We start from the raw sequence: 8837 nt of genomic DNA, 5'->3' as shown, positions 1-8837 counted from the left end.
CCTTTGATTAAGCAGAAGTTATTTCTTTTATTAAATCATAGCCCTAGAGCATACATCTTTTTAATATTCTGTGTGGTGAATGGGGAGCTTGCACAGAGCGCTTCCACTACACACAGCAGCAAGGCAGTGGTTGTGAAGAAAAGCATCCGTTTGATTTGTTTTTTTTGAGTTGCAAAGAGAGCTAGCTGCCTTTATTGTGGAACATTGTTTTTTCCTTGCAAAGAAAAAAAATACATAAAAAAATTTAAAAACCTGACAAACTGTGTTTATTCAAACTTGATCTAGTTTGAAGAGATTTTCTTGTAAATGAATAAATTAGGTTTGCTGCATCAAGGAAAATAACTGATAGCATTTGTTGCCCAAGATAAAAATTCAAGCTTTCAAACGCAAATTAGAAATGTTAGAAAACCAGTGGCCACACCAACAGGCTTGACAGCTGGCAGGCACTCAAGGGTTTTATCGAGACTGCTGGGGACACAAGTTAGTGGCATTTCTAAGTGTTACAGAACGAGATATGTCAATGTTTAGAAAACTGTATAACTCATCAAACTAACCTTTTCCAGATAACTAATCTTGAGGTTCTAAGATTGTACATGGGTAAAGGATCCATTCAAAGTGTAGGAAGGCATGATGGATTTTAATGTCACAGAGTAGGACAAGTTCGTTGACATAGTTTCATGCAACTAACACCCCTCACCCCCAGTCCCACACAGGCTGACATGAAGCTGGCTAGGTAGTCAACGATGACCTTGAACTGCTGGCCCTCCCTCCCCTGCCGCCAAGCGCTGGGGTTCCAGCGGTGTACCACCGAGTTAATGCAGTGCTGGAGACTGAGTCACCCCAGGCGAGCACTGCACCAGCAGAGCCACATTCACCCTCCTAACTTTTAGAATCTACCGATAGGGGTTTTGTTTGTTTGTTTGTTTTTTTAAACTCTGCTCTTTGGGGGCCTACCACCCAGCTCCCAAATAAATACATGGAGGCTTATTCTTTCTTGTGAATGTCAGCCTTAGGGCCTTAGCTTGGCTTGTTTCTAGCCAGCTTTTTCTTAAATTATCCCATTTACCTTTTGCCTCTGGGCTTTTACTTTTCTCTATTCTATATACCTTTCATTACTTCTTACTCCACGTCTGACTGTGGCTGGATGGCTGGCCCCTGGCATCCTCCTTGTCTCCTTTTTTTTTTTTTTTTTTTTGGCTACTCCTTCTTTTCTCAGTCTTTTTATTCTTTCTGCCTGGCAGCCCCACCTATCCCTCTCCTGCCTTGCTATTGGCCCTTCAGCTCCTTATTAGACCAATCAGATGCTTTAGGCAGGCAAAGTAACACAGCTTCACAGAGTTAAACAAATGCAACATAAAAGAATGCAACACATCTTCACATCATTAAACAAATATTCCACAGCACAGACAAATGTAACACATCTTATAATAATGTTCCACAACAGCTACCAGTTGTTCAGTTTTGAACTAGTGTTTAGAAAGAATATCTTCAACAAGCTGAGAAAGCCACCGAAAACCTTTGGCTCTATGTTTGATGGTACTGGGGATAAAACCCAGGGCTCTGCAGGCTACGCAAGTGTTCTACCACTCAGCTACATCTCCACGAAGAACGCGCTGGGGCCTCTGATGGCTCAGTGTGTCAGGAGGCTTGCTGCCAGGCCTGATAATCTGAGTTTGACCCACAGAACCCACATGGTGGATGGTGAGAACCAGCTCTTGCAAGTTGTCCTTTGATCTCTACGGTGGCAAGCACACGTGCGCACACACACACACACACACACACACACACGCACACGCACACGCACACACACACACACACGCGCGCGCGCGCGTGCGCACACACACACACACACACACACACGCACACACACGCACACACACATGCACACACAGTGGTAGAAATACACTTGTGCCCTTCCCTGAGCTGGAGGTCTGAAGTCAAGCTGGTTACAGCAGCTCCGATGGCGTTACTCATTAAAGTTCACCCAGGGTCTCCACCACACTGATTCTGTTTAAACTGTCATGGCCTGCCTGGTCTGGAAATACAGTCTGAACTTATCCTAGCTGTGGCTGGTCAGTACTTGAAGGATGTAGTCTTTATTAAATGGAACTAAATCACTGGTCTTCAATGGATTTCTCAAGACCATCTACCTAGTGAAAGAGATCATGCCTACTCTTAGTAAAAAAATTTAAAAAATGTTGTTTGTTTGACTTTTCAAGGCAGCCCTGGCCTAGAATTTGCTATGTAAACCAGGCTGGCCTTGACCTCACAAAGATCCACTGGTCTCTTTCTCTTAGGCGTTGGAATTAAAATTGTGTGCTGTCTACTGAGCCAAAAAAAATTTTTTAACCTTCAAAAATAATGCTTTAATTATATATTTATTAGTCAGAGTTCTCTAGAGGAACAGGATTGGTGATAGATAGATAGATAGATAGATAGATAGATAGATAGATACATACATACATACATACATACATACATACATAGATACATACATAGATACATAGATACATAGGATTTTTTTTTTTTTACAGTGGCTTACAGGCAGTAATCCAGCTAGTCTAACAATGGCTCCTTCCCAATGGAAAGTCCAAGAACGCAGTGGTTGTTCAGTCTATGAAGCTGGACGTCTCAGCTGGCCTTCAGTATGTGCTGGAATTCCAAAGAAGCAGGCTCCAATGCCAGTGAAATTAGACTGAGGGCAAGCAGCCATAAGCAAAAGCTTCTTCCATCCTTGTCCTTTGTATAGGCTGCTAGGAAAAGCTGTGGCCCAGATTTAGGGTAGGTCTTCCTGCCTCAAGTGATCTGGACTTAAGGTGTGTCTTCCTACCTCAAATGATCCAATTAGCTAAAAATCCCCCCAGGTGTGCCCTGTGATTCTTATTAATTCCAGATGTTGACAACCAAGAATAGCCATCACCAGATGTGACCAAGTTGTCGATGAAGAATAGCCATCACAAACTATATTTTCTATGTAAAACCGGATTTTCCTCATACATCACTACAACAGAAAGGACACACTGACTGAATGCAGTGACATGAAAACTCAACTGTTTTCAATTAATTCAGACATTTAGAAAACGCTGCCATTAGCTTGTTTGGGGAACTAGCTGCATTTCATAAAAATATTCATGCCAAAATTTACTGGCTTTTACTATTGACATTTCTAAATGAATTACAAACACATAATTTTAAATTCTTGGGTTTTAATTTCTGATATGAAAATATTGATTTATATAACTCACGTTAAACTTCTTCAGTTATCAGTATTTCTTAAGGGTTTGAAGAAGTCCTCTGACCCAGATGTTTAAGAACTGCTGGAATTGATTATTTTGCAGTAACCTAGTTGCGTGGAATTTCAGGGGCTAAACACAGTGAATATTTATTTCCTCTCAGGCATAATCGGTTGCATTAAGGACAGCTGGCCTCTCAATGCTGATCGGCAGCCTTTAGGACTCCATTTCTGTGGCTCTGCTGTTTCAGTTCTCGAATGCCAGGCCATCCGTAGTCACGGAACAATGGAAAGCTGGAATATGGCGAGCTGGCTCTTCTCTACTCCGATGTGTCATTTCTAACAGCTCAGCACTGGTCACATGACTTCACCCAACTGTAAGTGGACTGAGAAATGTGAGAAAGCTTGCAAAGGTCTGACGAGCTGCACATGGCTCTAACTGGTCCGTGCAGAGAACTTGTAGTGAGAAACTGAACCTCCACAGGGAGAGAGGGTGGGTACATCTTAGATCCAGTGAGATGAAACCCGAGACGTGAAACCTGTGGGCTGAGGAGACTCTGCAGACCTGCCTCAAAAGGCTGCGTCCAGCTGGATGGGTAAAGGGTTGGTAATAGTAGTTGGCTTTATTTTTTGAAGGATCCCAGAAGCTGTGGAAGAAGATAAATACAGGGGGGAAGGTTGCATTGTAAACACTGGATAATTTCCATCTAGTACTAAGTTTGTCAATTGGAGGTCACTAAAAGCCGGGTCAAAAAGACTCATGAATGTTCTTGTGGTTGTTGTTGTTTTAACCATACTTTTATTTTATGTATAGCAATATACTTTAGTTCTTAGCTATTTTAACAGAACCTGGTATCACTGAGGCAACAGCATTCATCAGGAGGCTTGTCTAGACATAAATGATTGTGTTCTGCAGATTCCCTTCCTTTAAGTATTCAGTCAAAAGCCTCCCACATCCCAGGTGTTTTGGTGACCAAACTATCAGCCCCAGTTCACAAATACAGTACCACTGTCTCTGAACAGCAAGATTGTCCAGCAATTGCTATGAAATGATAGATGTCAAAGCTGTCCCACACATCCACCCATCATCTACCCACCCACCCATCCATGCATCCACCTATCAACCTACCCACCCACCCACCCACCCATCCACCTATCAACTTACCCACCCACCCACCCACCCATCCATCCACCTATCAACCTACCCACCTACCCACCCATCCACCTATCAACCCACCCACCCACCCATCCATCTACTCATCCATCCACCTATCAACATACCCACCTACCCATCCATCTCCTATCCACCTACCCATCCACCCACCCACCCACGCACCCATTTATCCACCCAACCATCTACCCCCTTTCCATTCATCCATCATCCATCTCTCCATTTGTTCTCCATCCATTTGTTTATTCACCCGTCTGTCCATCTTCCTACTTACTCACCCATCCACTCGTCCACATGTACATCCATCCATCTTTCCATTAGTCCTCCCAGTCTTGCCTCCAGGACAAAAGCCTGGGCCTCTGTCCCTTATGGGTCACCAAACGCCTCCTCCACTGTTGGCTCATCTCCCCAGAGCCATGTGTGTAAACACTCAAATATTCCAGCCTAACACCCCTCTGCCAACTGCTTCAGTGAGGGGGTCCCAGACAACCACTAGGAAGGCCTTGCCGGGTTTTTTTTATTCCCTTCTGAGTTATGTGAAAAGTCACAAGAATAAAAACAGTTAAAGACACTGCAACTAAGATTACGAAAAGCCTTTGCAAGCTTGTGCAGTGGGTGGAAAATCTCAGCTTTTCCCAGGGCCTGTTCCAAAGGGAACCAGATGGCCATCTCATGAGGATGAGGCAGGAGCGAGTCTCCCGTCACTGAGGACTCTTGCTCAAGTGCCCTGTGCCCTGTGACTTGCAGCAGCCGAGAGCCATGCTCCTCACCCACCCACCCTCTGGTTCTCCCGGGTTTTTCTTCCTCCAGAGCAGGGCAGAGGAACAGCTTGGCATACCTGAACTGGCTCCCGGCCGCTGCCATTTAAATAACTGTGCCAACACAACAGGTGTAGTTCAGGATCTGGCAACCAACCCCCAGCCCCACATCAGGCCGTGTGGATTTAAAGAGCCTGCCCGGCTCAGATAGCACTCTCTTTTTCTTCTCTCACTCTTCCTTCCCTTTTCTTTCCCTCCTTTTCTGTTTCTCTCACCCTACTTCCCTCCTCCCTCCCTCCCTTTCCCTGCCCTCCTTCCCTCACTTCCTCTCTTCCTTCTTTTCTGTCCTCTTCATATGAAGCCACCATTTCCCTCAGTGTCCTGTCCTTCCGCCTGCTGGGTCTGTAAGTTCCTCTCAGACAGAGTGGGACTCCGCAGTGCTGCCTCCAAGAATTCCCCTCTCCTGGCTCTACCTGTCAAACAAGCAAAACCTCCATCAGTCACTTTCGAATCACGCCGATCAAGGCACCGGAGAGAAACAACTTAGGGCAAGACGATTTATTTCCGCTCATAGTTTGAGAGGGGTCAGCCATCTCGGCGGGGAGGCTGAACGGCTGTAGTTTGCTTCTCTGCTGTTGTGACTAAGCACTGACCAAAAGCAAGGGTTTGTTTGACTTTACAGGTCCGTCATCGAGGGAAGCCAAGACAGAAACTCAAGGTGGAGCCTGGAGTTAGGAACTGAAGTAGAGACGGGAAGAATGCTGCTTCCTAGCCACTCAGCTACCTTTCTTACCCAGCCCAGGCCCACTTGCCTAGGGATGGCGCTGCCCACAGGGGTGTGGCCCCCTGGATCAATAGCAATTAAGAAAATACCCCACTGACCGGTCTGATGAAAGGGGTTCCTCAACGGAGGCTCCTTTTTCCTAGGTGTGTCGGGTTAACAACTGACGTCAACTGTGACAGTGGTCCGCTTCATAGCATGATGGGGCGGCGTGCTCAGCAGGAAGTGGCCAGGATAATATAACTCAAGAACCTACCCTTCAGTGACCTACTTTTCCCATCTAGGCCTCACCTCCTAAAGTTTCTGGAACCTCCCAAATAGTGCCACCAGCTAAGAACTGAACACCTAAAATACGGAGCAGTGGGAGATCTTTTGAACTCAAACTGAAGACCTCCCAGACAGAAGGCAGACACTCCCGTCAGTTCGGGGCTTGCATCTCTGTCCGCATTCAAACCATGGAATCAGATGCCCAGGTTTTCAAGGGAACACAGCTAAGGTAGCCAGCGTGGCAGACGGCAAAAAAGGCTTCAAAGCCTGGATGCCATCATTTGCTGACAGTCCCCCTTGAAACAAGCCGGAAACGTGAGACTGAAGATCATCGACTTAACCTTTCTGTTTTCAGACATGCTCATCTGTCATTCTTTTTTTTTTTTTTCCTTACAAACTGTATGGCTGTGGCAGGCTTCTTGTTATCTAATTCTTCTATCTTAAATTAACCCATTTTTGTTAATCTATATGTCGCCATGTGTTCCGTGGCTTTACCTGCTGCCTTTACATGCTGTTCCCTGGACGGCAGGCTGGTGTCCCTTTTAAATCTGTCATTCTTAAATTCGCTGAGACCACTTACAGAACAAAAGACCTGCAAACAAAAGAGAGCTCACCTTTCTGTTGCTGGACTGCCGAATCCAAGTCCGTCTGGCTGTGCAGCCGCACACGTATAGGGAATGGACTAGGCAGCCAGTTTCTTAGACAGCGAAGGGCTTTAAAAACGTATAATTCTGGGGTTTTGTTTGTTTTTGGAGCTGGTGATCAAATCCAGGGCCTCACTAAGCATACAAATTACCACCAAGGTACACCTTTAGCCCCCAAAGATCATTTTTCATCATTTGGTGAAAAAAGGGCACTCTAACCTCGATGCTGCCTGGTTTGATTGGCTGAGACAAGGTCTCATAGAGCCCAGGGTGGCCATGAACTCACTGTGAACTTCTGATCCCTTGACTCACTTGCCTAGTGCTAGGATTACACATGTGTATCACCACACCTGAGACCAGAGTGAACTGAGCAGAGTGAACTCACCAGATTGTCCCTTTGCACAGAGCAGCATTTGAGAACACCAACCTCAAAGTATCTAACACTGTCCATCAGAGTGGGACCATGTTTGATGGGTGACCCTGCTGGACAGCAGAGACTTGAAGTCTCTGGGGGTTAGATAATGTGTCCACCACCACAGCCAATAATGAGAGAGGTGGAATTTAAGCTGAAGTTGCAACAGTTTTGGCTGGGGGACATGAACAGTTGTCTGTCCCATTCCCAATATCAGGTCCCTTCTTCTAGTGGTCCAGTTCTTTACCATCAGGTAATCTTCCCATTGCCGTGTGGAAGACAGAGGTGTGGTGCCTGACTGAGGAGGAGTGCATGTGTGGAGGCCAGAGGACAGTCTCAGGGTTCTTCCTCCACAGGTGATATGAATGAACCTTGTCTTTGGAGACAGAGTGGGTCTCTCACTGGGACCTGGCATGTGTTGTTAGGCTAAACTGGTTTGCCATTGGGATCCGGCTATCTCTACCTCCCCAGGGCTGAGATTAAAAGCATATACCACCATACCCAGCTTTTTCACCTGGGTCCTGGGGCTTAAACTGCGGTCCTCAGGTAAGCACTTCACTGACAGGTATCTCAACAGCCCCCTCCACAGGAAGAGGTTCTGGGGCAGCCTGCGTCCCTGTTGTAAATGATTAGTTTTCTTGTTGACATATCATCAGGGTTTGATTATCAAGCATGTATTTCCAAGGACTCTGAGGCCCTGCTGGGAAATGAAGAATAGGTTGTGGGATTTTTTTTCTTTCTTTCTTTTTTTTTTAGACTTGAAAAACCTGATTTTCCAGCCTTATAATTCAAAAGCAACATGATGACAAGTACTGACAGAGCTGTTCAAAGCACCCCGTGGAAGACTGCGCTCCGGGACCGGTCCCTCCACCTGCCAGCCAGATGGCTCCACGGCGGGATCTTCCACCAGGTGACGAGCACCTGACAGTGACCTTGGGCATGTTCCCATGTCACCCAGCACAGCTGGAAGGTTTGGGATAAAGTTATCTTGAGGGATTCTTCCTGGCTGACAAACAAAGATAACCAATGAAATCATCAAGTCATTTTCTTTGCTAAACGTAGGGGCCAGGCATTTCTTTTCTGAGAACTGAGCAATGTTTGTGTCCTTTATCCCCCCCCCCCATCAGTGCCACCCACCTCTCTTCCTAACGCCATTGGCATCTGTCTCTACTAGTCCTCACCAAGACGGTGCTGGCCCTGACAAAGGCGTGGCCCTCTGAGGAATTCTCTCATTAAATTATTTATCTGCACTTACGAGTGCGTGTGTGTGTGCGTGTGTGTGTGTGTGTGTGTGTGTGTGTGTGTGTGTGTGTGTGTGCTTGCTTGTCTGTGTGTGCACACATGTGTGCAGGTGCACACATGTCCCTGGATGCGTTTCACATCCAGCCTGCCAGCCTCTGGTACCGTGAAGCCTCCCCCTGCATCCGGCCCTGCTTTTGTGTTTCCGTGCTGGTCATGGGCTTTGGTCATGAGGTGACTCAGAGACGAGCGTCGAAGTTCATCCAGAGAGCGAACCCTGGAAACTCCCAACCCCCAGAATGAGGTGAGGCTCGCTAAGGTAGCAAAGAAAGG

General features: G+C 46.4%; 1 long non-coding RNA gene across 1 annotated transcript; it reads left to right on the top strand.

Moving 5' to 3' along the window:
• The first annotated feature begins 3402 nt into the window (after positions 1–3402).
• On the top strand, positions 3403–8515 carry LOC119088672. Its single transcript, XR_005092364.1, has 2 exons — positions 3403–3609; positions 8022–8515. It is a non-coding gene; the product is annotated as an uncharacterized LOC119088672 (long non-coding RNA).
• The last annotated feature ends 322 nt before the right edge of the window (positions 8516–8837 follow it).

The sequence above is a fragment of the Peromyscus leucopus genome, chromosome 10, assembly GCF_004664715.2.
Source record: "Peromyscus leucopus breed LL Stock chromosome 10, UCI_PerLeu_2.1, whole genome shotgun sequence".
Classification (NCBI taxonomy): domain Eukaryota; kingdom Metazoa; phylum Chordata; class Mammalia; order Rodentia; family Cricetidae; genus Peromyscus; species Peromyscus leucopus.
Note: the sequence above shows the minus strand (reverse complement) of the source record. Positions and strands in the feature narration are given on the sequence as shown.